Raw genomic sequence first — 11,678 nt, 5'->3', positions numbered from 1 at the left:
AGGAGTAGATATAGTTTTTAGAGAGAGAGGTTCTCTCCTCTCTCTTAGGATTAGGATTTAGGACTTCTCTTAGTTTTAGAGTGACTCTTAAATCCCAGGTTCAATGTTCCTTTAAATTTATGTTTCTCTTTTACTTTGATACTTTTATTTTCATTTGATTTATGTTGCCCAATTGGCTTATGAACTTTTCATGATTAAGATTTGAATGTTCTATTTATTATAATTCGAGGTATTTCAGATTCAAGATTTCTCTCTTTAATTTATGTTACTATTGCTTCCCATCTGAAGGCATTTTTATTCCAGAAAATTTACTTTTCCTCTTTTGGTCTTGGTTAAGAAATCAGTAACTCAAGAGTTATCCAACTTAACAGCATAATTGTTAATTGTTATCTTGCCAATTGAGTTGAACTTCAATAATCCCAATCTTTTCTTAGAAATTAACTAGGATTTGAAGATCAACTAATTAGTCACTTGACCTTCCTCTGCTTTAAGTAAGGGTTAACTAAGTGAAATTAAGATTCAATTTTCATTATCATTGATAAGGATAACTTGGTCTGGACTTCCAATTTCTAATACCTTGCCAAGAGTTTATTTTATAGTTATTTATTTATTTTCTTCTTCTTATCATTCAACATACTGCTCCCTTAATTTCTAAACACCCTACCATTACTTTCTAAAACCCCCAATATTTACAAGACTCATAACCAATAATAAGAACATACCTCCCTGCAATTTCTTGAGAAGACGACCCGAGGTTTAAATACTCGGTTATCAATTTTAAAGGGGTTTGTTACTTGTGACAACCAAAACGTTTGTAAGAAAGGTTGATTGCTTGGTTTAGTAACTATACTCACAACGAGAGTTTTTATAACTTCTAAACCATCAATCTTCCGCTCTTTCATCCACGTTAACTGAGTTAACGTGGCTCTTAACGTGGCTACTTATGAGTTTGGTCCAACGTTAGTGACAAAGGTGAATGTCACTAACGTTGGCCTTATTTCTTTCTTCCACGTTAGAGTTTACGTTAACTTAGTTAACGTGACTCTTAACGTGGGCTATTATGGCTTTCGAGGACATTATTGGCGATTACTTTTCTCATTAACGTTGCAAGTTAGCTCCCATTCCACGTTAGTGGTCATGAGACATGCATCATCCAATTTGTCATATAATTCATGCAAAATTCTCATGAAATCATGTAAAGTGCACCATATTTGCTTGAATCAAGATGTAAGTGAAATTTTACCCAAAACTTGCTTATTTCCTAAGAAATTGCATGAAACTACCCTAAAACAGTAAAGAAAAGGTCAGTAAAACTGGCCAAAATGCCCTGGCATCACAACACCAAACTTAAAGCTTGCTTGTCCCTAAGCAAGTACTGGAACAAGAGAATGATGAACGGAATGCCAAGAGGAGTGAGTCATTATTGTGGAAGTCATGTCCTTGGTTTTATGGTGGTTTCATGCATAGCAACTTAGGTTTATTCCTTCACTGGCTTTTAGACCTTTATCATGTCCTAGAATACTCACTTGATTGCATCCTATGAGACTTTTATTCATTGATCCTTTTTGTTATTTCAGGGCTTATTTGTGGTCTTAGACTAGGTGCTCTGTGAGGGGGCGACTCTTTAAGATAAGCTTTCAGCCAGTACTCCCGAACCAGTTGGTTCAAGGTGCTAGGTGTTAAGACACCCCTAAGGACTTACTCCCTCAAGTCTCTTTCCCCCATACATACACACCACAGGCATATGGTTTGTTATTTTCTTTCTTGAGACCTTGGTGTCCAGTACCTCTTTGGGTTACTAAGCGTTCTGTAGCAAAGGTTACTCTTGATAGTGGACTTTCAGCTGATAATCCCGGGTTAGTTAACCCAAGTTACCAAGTGATAAGGCACCCCTAAGAGCTTATTCATCCAAGTAAATCCTTTACACAGGAACACCACAGACACTTCCCTCAAGATTCAAACCCTTGGTTCCTAGCCTTATTTCTTACTTTTTTTCTTTTATTCTTAACTTTCATTTTTTTTCCCTTTTCTTTTATTGGGATCTTGTTATTTGGCTAGTCTCATGGAGTGTGTTTCAAGCATATGATTCAGGACAGATAGTTACCTTCCCACCTTATTGGTGAACTAACTTAGCTAATCTATTATCACACCATAAAATTAGGAACTTACTCCACAATATGAATTCCCCTCTGGTCTTTGATAACACACGTTCTCTTTTTTTTTATTATTAAAAAGGAGGCAAGCAACACAATAAGCAAGATGGAATTGAAAATAGGCAATTTAACTAGCAATCACAGACCTAAGCAATGAGAATACTAAAAACAGAATTGAAAATCCTAAACTACCATGGAAGCATGTTCTATTTCATACATGATTGTCCTTATTTAAAACTTGAAAAAGATGGGACAATGAGGGAACTCCACCACCTTTTACTCATGGGGTTGCCCCTGCTCTCCTTCTTGTTTGTCTTCTTTGTGTCTACTTGTGCTTCCTTGCATCCGTGCTAGTTTGGCTCTTTTCCAGTCTTCAAGTGCCTTCTTTACTGATTCATGACTCTTCTCAACCCTTACTCTTTCTTCTCGTGCTAACTCATCCTTCACTTCGTCATATTTTGTGATTCCCGGATGTACATTAGGTAGCTGTCCAACTAAGTATCCAAGCCTTGCTAGCATGTTTACATGATTTCCACTTTCACTCATGTAAACCCCTTCAGAGAATGCCCTGTGCTCGTCAAAGAGTTCTGCTTGTTCTATTTGTTTTTGATGCATCTCATGTATGTGTGCACCTTGATGTGCTTGGATGTTGATTAGCTTCTGGACATATTCTTGTTGTTCATTTTGCCTTTGTTCTATCCTGTGGAAAGATTCACCCCATTATTTTTCTTGTTCCAATTGCTGCTCCATCATTTGCTTCTGCCACTCCCCTTGTTGATTCGTCCATCTAGAAAATGATTCTTTTTGGCGGTTCATCATTTGTAGCTGGAGCTCCTTCTGTGCCTCTTGATTTTCCCAATATTGCTTAGATAAGCCATCAATAGCTTCTTGTAATTGGTGCATGTTCAAGGTGGCTGGGGCTTGCTCTTCTAGGTCTTGTCCTTCTACTACTTGATGGGCTGGCCTCTTCCTAGGCTTCCGTTGAGGTAGGGGAGATGCAACAGCATTCATCCATCGGACCGTAATTGGAATGCCCTCTTTATCCACTCGGGGTCTTCATCTTCAAACACCACCCCAGCCCTATCGCAAAGTCGGAAAATAGTACTGGGGTAGCCTAACTTTCCTCTAGAATCGCTATTCTCAGCCCTCTTCCTGATGCCTTGGGCTATGAGTTCATGAACCTTGATCTCTCCTCCTTTGAGTATACAGTGCACCGTTGTGGCTCTCTTGAGATTCACCTCTGAGTTATTCCCGGCGGGGAGGATGGAACTCTTTACAATTTCGAACCACCCCTTTGCTTCAGGAGTGAGGTCCCCTCTCTTAATGAACTTGGGTTTCCTTTCAGAATCTCGCACCCAGTCAACTCCTGGTACACATATATCTTGCACAATCTGGTCATAATTGGGGCTGTTATCAATTCTTGAATGATAGCTCTCTTTCTCAAACGATATAGACCATAACTTTAATGCCCTCATGACGCTCATGGGACTGAAATCCACGGTCTTTCCTCTTACAAAACTTGTGTAAGATTCATCTGCCTTATCATATCGGACAGCATTTGCATAAAACTCTCTTACAAGGTTTGCATTTACCCTAGTGACCGGATCAGTGAGGAGCTCCCATCTTCTCTTTTCCACCTTCTTTGTGATTTCGGGGCACTCAGTCTTTCTGACTTGAAATCCTAGCTCATATATGATCTCTTTATTAACCATCCACCCATACTGCAACGCATGGTAAAGGATTCTAAATTTCTTTTCATCGAAAGGGCGTTGCTCCACAGGCACCTTTCCCTTTCTTCTTTTAGAGCTTGATGATGCCATCAGTGATTTTGGCTATGTGAAGGTGTTGGATTTCGAGAGTGAGAGGTTTGAAGAAGTGGTTGTTGGAATGTGGAGTATAAAGGATGGGAATTTCGAATGTGGAAGGGGTACGGACTAAAATCACTTATATAAGGAAGTGGTAAGTGAATGAAAGGTTTGGATTGATGGAGTGGTTGTGTGATGAACGGATGGGGTTTTGCATGGGGTGAGCACAAGGATCACCAATTTTATGAATGGATTGGTTCAGTTTCCAAGCTTGTACTTCTTCCAATGTTGCATGGCATCCATTCCCAATGCATTCTCCCTTGAGACACGTGTGAAATACTCCCCTTTTGTGGTGGCCGAATCCTCCTTTCAATTGTCCATCAATTTTCCTACGAAACAAGAAAAAGTGTAATTATTAATTGTGTGGATAGTGGCGGCAAACTAAAAATGGGAACAACTACCACTTTTTTTTTAGTTTTTGTTTATAACTAACTAAGTAGTATTCATGAATGCCAACCAACTGATTAACTGAATATCCATGTATGCAACATTGGCAACACCAAACTTAGTTTGGTGCAATGTGGTGTAAAAAATTTGTTCAAGGCCCCTAAGAGTGACATGATGTGGGTTACATTCAAGTTCTCTTAGTGTGCCTTGAACACCAAACTTGTTCCTCACTATATGTTGCATACAATGATTCATTCAAGTGCATATCAAGTTGATTTGAATTTCATGAACCTTGATTTATTAACTATTTTTAAAAGCATGTAAAACATGGGTTGCCTCCCATGAAGCGCTTCTTTAGCGTCACTAGCTTGACGTTCTGCCTTTATCAGGGTGGTTGGTAGTGCTTCAAGTCCTCCTCCCTTGCAGTAAATCTATCTCCATTGGCTTCATCAAGGATCTCCACATGTTCCAAAGAGAGGACTCTGTTGATGGTAAAAACTTTAGGTAGCTGAGATGGGATGGTGGGGAGATCGGGGGGAATGGCTGGGAAGTAAGCTGAGATTACTTTATCCCCTGGAGAGAAGTCCTCTGTAGGGATCTTCTTGTTCCTCCACCTCCTTGGTACCTTCTTCTTTGTTCCTTTTGATGTTGCCTTGCTCTTTGTGACCTCTTTTTCCAAATAGGTTTTTTGCTGGTCTCATATAGCTCTGGTGGTTTAGGTTCCTCCTGATATTTCTTGAGCTGTGACAGCTGCTGATTGCCTTGTTCCTCAACTAAGGAGATTCCCAGATGTGCTGGTTGTGCTTCAGTACTTGTTTCTTCCTTCAATATCTCACTGTGATCTTTACTTGGTTCTTTGTTCTCTTGATCTGTTTCTTGTGAGGGCTTGAAAACATTGAAGGTGAGTTGTTCATCAGGGATCCTCAAAATTAGCTCCCCTCGCTCCACATCTATAAGTGCTCTGGCTGTAGCCAGGAATGGTCTTCCAAATATGATTGGGTGTAGGTGACTCTCTTCCATGTCCAAGATGACAAAGTCTGTGGGCAGGAAGTATTTTCCAACCTTTACTAGCACATTTTCAACCACTCCTACTGCTTGTTTTTGAGTTTTGTCAGCCAGCCTGAAAACTACATCTGTGGGTATTATCTCATTGATCTGTAGCCTTTTCATAAATGATAAAGGCATTAAGTTGATGCTTGCTCCCAGATCGCAAAGTCCTTTATCACACATTGTTTCTCCTATGGCACAGGGGATGTAGAAACTCCCTGGGTCCTTCCTCTTTGTAGGTAGCTCTGGTTGAATGAGAGCACTGCACTTCTTATTCATCACTATGGTTTGTCCTCCATTGAGTGAGCTTTTCTTGGTCAGCAGTTCCTTCATATACTTAATGTATGAGGGCATTTGTTGGAGGGCCTTGATGAATGGTATGTTTACATGGAGAGATGCAAACATGTCAAGAAACCTTGAGTATAGTCTCTTCTCTACACAACTATTTAGTAATTGGGAAAAGGGTGCATAGAGTCTCAGCAGCTCCTTCTGTGTCAGATCTTTCTGTGTAATTATGGTTTCTTGATGATTCTCCCCATGCTTTCCTGCTGAAGTGTCTTCAGGTTGTTCTAATGGGTTGTTCAGCTCTTCCTCAGTCTCCTTATCACTTATAGTAACCATCTTGTAATCTTCCCATCTGACTTTCTTTGCTTCACCTCTTGGATTTTTCTCTGTGTCACTTGGGAAGCTATCAGTAGGTTTGGGGATCTTCTCAGATAAGTATCCCACTTGAAATTCCAGCCTCTTGATGGTTTCTCCCTGGTTCTTGATACTAGCTCGCACCTCCTCTTTGAACACCTTGTTATCTTGAATCTCTTTGCATATGCTTTCAAGTATATTCTCAATCCTTGAGAGTCTATCTTCAGATGATGATGAGTTGAGAATGAATGGGTGAGTTGGGTTATTTTGGTTTTGGTATGGATGTGGAGAGGTATTGTTAGGGTGGTGTTGATATGATCTCTATATGGAATGTTGGTGAGCTGCAAGGTTGTTAGGGTTGTGACGTCTCTGATCTTGGCTTTGATCTTGTTGATTTCCCCACCCAAAGTTTGGGTGATTCCTCCAACCAGGGTTGTAGGTCTTGGAGTATGGATCATGGGTCTGCCTGGGTAAGTTTCCAATGTAGTTGGCTTGTTCTTGCTCATCCTCTGCCTCTGCATTCACTCCCTCTTGGGTTGCTGATGAGGTGGTGATTGCTGCTACTTGGTTCCTCTCCATCTTCTTGGTGAGGTCAGCCAGCTGCTTGGTGATAAGCTTGTTTTGGGCCAGCAGTGCATCTACATTATTTAGCTCCATCACTCCTCTAGTGTTGCCTCTTTCAGAAGCATAGAAATAGTCATTCTCTGCTACAGTCTCAATGACATCTATGGCTTCCTCAATGGTCTTCTTCTTGTTCAGAGATCCCCCTGATGAGTGGTCTACTGCCTTCTTTGATTCATAAGAAAGACCTTCATAGAAAATGTGCAGCTGCACCCATTCATTGAACATATCTGGTGGACACCTTCTTGTCAGGTCCTTAAACCTCTCCCATGCTTCATATAGAGTCTCACCATCTTGATGCCTGAAGGTTTGTACCTCAGTTCTCAGCCTGTTGATCCGTTGAGGAGGATAGAATCTTACCAAGAACTTATTCACCACCTCTTCCCAGGTTGCTAAACTCTCCTTTGGGAAGGATTCCAGCCATTTAGATGCCTTGTCCTTGAGTGAGAAAGGGAACAAAAGTAGTCTATAGTTGTCAGGATGAACACCATTAGACTTCACAGTATCACATATCCTCAGGAAGGTGGTTAGATGTTGATTGGGGTCTTCTTGGACACCTCCTCCGAATGAACAATTGTTCTGAACAAGGGTGATGAGCTGTGGCTTTAGTTCAAAATTGTTGGCATGTATGGTTGGCCTTTGGATGCTACTTTCGCAATTTCCTGGGTTTGGATGGATGTACGAACCCAGAACTCTTCTCTCTTACCCAGCATGATTTGCTAGACCTTCTCTGCCATGGTTGTGAGCCTCTTCTTCATGATGGTTCTCCATATTCTCATCCATATCTGGTTCAAAGTACTCCTCCTCTTCCTCAGCACCAACTACTCTCTTTCCTCTTGCTTCTCTCCTTAATCTAAGGAAGGTCCTCTCAGGTTCAAAATCAAAGGAAGTTGAAGTCCCGCTTCTTCTCCCTATCATACAACCAACAAGGCACAAGTAAGGAAATAGATACAGAAAGTAAACAACAGTGTGAGTGATGCAATATATCAAATAGTGTGAGTGATGCAATATATCAAATAGTTAGTGGGTTAGTGGACTGAATTGTAAACAACTAAGAGAATGGGTAGGGGGTAGGGAAGAAAATAACTGAACAGAAAGTAAATTACTCAAATAAACTTAAATCAAACAAAAGAAAAAAAATGCTCAATCTAGTTATCCTCCAATTTAATCATTGTTGATACAAAATCAATCCCCGGCAACGGCGCCATAAACTTGATGCACGGAAACTTGTCTCTCAACAATTTTCCTTCGGCAAGTATACCGAATTGTCATCAAGTAAAAACTCACAATAAAGTGAGGTTGAATCCCACAGAGATTGATTGGTCAAGCAACTTTAATTAGAGGAATGTTCTAATTGAGCGAAGCAGAATTTGATTTGAGATTTGCAGAAAATTTAATGGCGGGAAAGTAAATAGCAGAAAATGTAAATTGCTGGAAATAAAGAGTTAAATGTAAATGGCGGAAAGTAAATTTGAGAATCTTAAATGGGAATGGGGAAGATGCTCATAAAAGTAAATTTCAGAAATTAAAGAGAATGGGTAAGATCAGAAATGGGGAATTCATTGGGCTTAGGAGATGTTGCATTTTCCGGATCAAGTTCATTTTCATCTCTTCCTCAATCAATGCGTTCATTGATCTCCTTGGCAATCTTAAGTGATCGAATTACAATTTCTTGTAATTCAATCTCTCAAATCTTGATCAATAGCCAATTCCTTGGTCAATTTCTCATGAGAAGAGATGAAGTATGGTCACTGATTATACCACATGCATTCCCAAATCAAGTGTTGGTAGAATTATAGTCACCATATCCATCCAACCCCAATTTGATCCAACATGAGAAAGCATTTCTAGCATGATCTCTTCATTCCTCTTCCAAGGTTCAGAAGAGATCCAAGTATGAATAGCTTCTTTTCCAAGATAACTACCCAATTGGATAAAGATTGAAAGCTTTCTAGTAAAATCAAGGGAAAAGATAGAAGAAGAATAATGAAAACTAATATTGATCCATCAAATTACAACAGAGTTCCCTAACCCAATGAAAGGGGTTTAGTTGTTCATAGCTCTGGAAATCAAAAACAAAGATGGAAAATACATTATGAAAAGTAAAACTAGAAGTGCAGAGAAAGTAAAATTATACAGAGAGTAGTTCTCCAATTTCCAACTCCCCCCAAAAAGCTCCTCTCTAATTCAAAACTACCCCTATATATACTACTCTTCTGATCTTCTAGTTGGTTCTTCAAGTCTTGGATATGGGCCTTTGGATCTTGAGTTTGAAGCAGTTATCCTCTTTAGTAGGCTTAGCTTTACTTACAGAGAGAAAGTGTGAAGTAGGCAGGGTGTTTTGCTCAGGACGTTAGTGGCGTTAACGTTAAGTGAGAGTGTGGGTTCGAGAACGTTAGTGATAATCACCTTTTTCACTAACGTTCCTAACCCAGGGATGATCCACGTTAACTTCAACGTTAGTGGCACCAACGTGACCACTAACGTTGCCTCTTGGTCCTTTGCACACGTTATTGGGACTCACCTTTTCCAATAACGTTGAGAGTCCTCCCTTCCTCCTACGTTAGAGTCCACGTTAACTTAGTTAATGTGGCTCTTAACGTAGGCTTGCCAATCCTTCGAGAACGTTAGTGACACTTACCTTTGTCACTAACGTTCCAAGATGCCCCTACTTCCCACGTTAGAGTCCACGTTAACTAGGTTAACGTGGCTTCTAACGTGGTGTTGATAGCCATCTCCAACGTTAGTGACAAAGGTGAGTGTCACTAACGTTGGCGATCACTTGCTTTCTCCACGTTAACTTCCACGTTAACTAAGTTAACGTGGCAACTAACGTGGCTTATTGTGGCTTGGCCAACGTTAGTGACAAAGGTGAGTGTTACTAACGTTGGCTTCTCTTTTGCTTCCCAACGTTAGAGTCCACGTTAACTGAGTTAACGTGGCTCTTAACGTGGCCACTTATGAGTTTGGTCCAACGTTAGTGACAAAGGTGAGTGTCACTAACGTTGGCCTTATTTCTTTCTTCCACGTTAGAGTTCACGTTAACTTAGTTAACGTGACTCTTAACGTGGTCTATTATGGCTTTCGAGGATGTTATTGGCGATTACTTTTCTCATTAACGTTGTAAGTTAGCTCCCATTCCACAATAGTGGTCACGTTAGTTAGACTAACGTGGCTGCTAACGTGGTTCTTCCTTGCTTCCTTTGTCCTGAAATCAAACAATAAAGTGCATCAAAGTTCTAATCCAAGTCATGAGACATGCATCATCCAATTTGTCATATAATTCATGCAAAATTCTCATGAAATCATGTAAAGTGCACCATATTTGCTTGAATCAAGATGTAAGTGAAATTTTACCCAAAACTTGCTTATTTCCTAAGAAAATGCATGAAACTACCCTAAAACAGTAAAGAAAAGGTCAGTGAAAATGGCCAAAATACCCTGGCATCAATGCTCAAAGCTGAGACTAGATTAAAAGCTCAGCAAGGTCCAGCTAAAGACAATAAAGAAGCGCTTATTGGGAGGCAACCCAATTTTTACTTATCTATGTTAATTTTCTGTTTTCCTTTTTTATTTTATGTTTTCTTTAGGATGATGATCATGTGGAGCCACAGAAATCAAAGCAAAATCAAAAACAGCATTAAAAATAGCTCACCCTGAGGAAGAGCTTACTGGCATTTAAACGCCAGTAAGAAGCATCAGACTGGCGTTTAACGCCAGAAAGAAGCATCAAACTGGCGTTAAACGCCAGAAACAAGTACCAAGTTGGCGTTCAATGCCAAGAAAGGGGGAAAGCTGGCGTTTAACGCCAGAATCAAGAAGTAGTCTGGCGTTAAACACCAGGATTGCACTCTAAGGGCGTTTTGCACGCCTCAATGGAGCAGGGATGCTAAGTCCTTGACCCCTCTAGATCTATGGACCCCACAGGATCCCTACCTACCTCACCTCTTCTTCTCTCCTTTTCACACCTTTCCATAACACTCTTCTCCATACTCTCTTCACCACTCATACTATCCATCATAAACCCCTCAAACACACTATCACCCTCCCTTGGCCGAACCCACCACACATCTCCATCTCCTCCTTTCTTTCTTCTTTTGCTCGAGGACGAGCAAACATTTTATGTTTGGTGTGGAAAAAGCCCCGCTTTTTAATTTTCCATAACCATATGGCACCTTCTATGAGATTAGAGAAGATCAAAGAGCTATGAGGAAGGAGCAACAAAAGCAAGAAAGAGACATAGAGGAGCTCAATAGCACCATTGGTTCTTCAAGAGGAAGAAGACGTCACCCTTACTAAGGTGGACCCATTCCTTAATCTCCTTGTCTATTTATTCTTTCTGTTTTCGCTCTCTGTGCTTTATGTTTATTTATGTTTGTGTCTTTCTTACATGATCATTAGTGTCTAGTGTCTATGCCTTAAAGCTATGAATGTCCTATGAATCCATCATCGTTCTTAAATGAAAAATATTTTTAATCACAAAAGAACAAGAAGTACATGATTTTGAATTCATCCTTGAAATTAGTTTAATTATTTTGATGTGGTGACAATACTTTTTGTTTTCTGAATGAATGCTTGAACAGTGCATATGTCTTTTGAATTTGTTGTTTATGAATGTTAAATATGTTGGCTCTTGAAAGAATGATGAAAAAGGAAAAATGTTATTAATAATCTGAAAAATCATAAAATTGATTCTTGAAGCAAGAAAAAGCAGTGAACACAAAAGCTTGCGAAAAAAAAAGAGAAGAGAAAAGAAAAATGGCGAAAAAAAAGAAGAAAGAAAAAGAAAAAGCAAGCAGAAAAAGTCAAAAGCTCTTTAAACTAAAAGGCAAGAGCAAAAAGCCAATAGCCCTTTAAACCAAAAGGCAAGTGTAATAAAAAGGATCCAAGGCTTTGAGCATCAGTGGATAGGAGGGCCTAAAGGAATAAAATCCTGGCCTAAGCAGCTAAACCAAGCTGTCCCTAA

At 39.9% G+C, this 11,678-nt stretch overlaps 1 non-coding gene across 1 annotated transcript; it reads left to right on the top strand.

Moving 5' to 3' along the window:
• Positions 1-6,935: 6,935 nt before the first annotated feature.
• LOC112788043 (small nucleolar RNA R71) lies at positions 6,936-7,042 on the top strand. The gene has a single exon (XR_003195423.1). It is a non-coding gene; the product is annotated as a small nucleolar RNA R71 (small nucleolar RNA).
• Positions 7,043-11,678: the final 4,636 nt, after the last annotated feature.

Source organism: Arachis hypogaea, chromosome 20, assembly GCF_003086295.3.
Source record: "Arachis hypogaea cultivar Tifrunner chromosome 20, arahy.Tifrunner.gnm2.J5K5, whole genome shotgun sequence".
In the NCBI taxonomy this organism is placed as follows: domain Eukaryota; kingdom Viridiplantae; phylum Streptophyta; class Magnoliopsida; order Fabales; family Fabaceae; genus Arachis; species Arachis hypogaea.
This window is presented reverse-complemented; position numbering and strand designations above follow the sequence as displayed.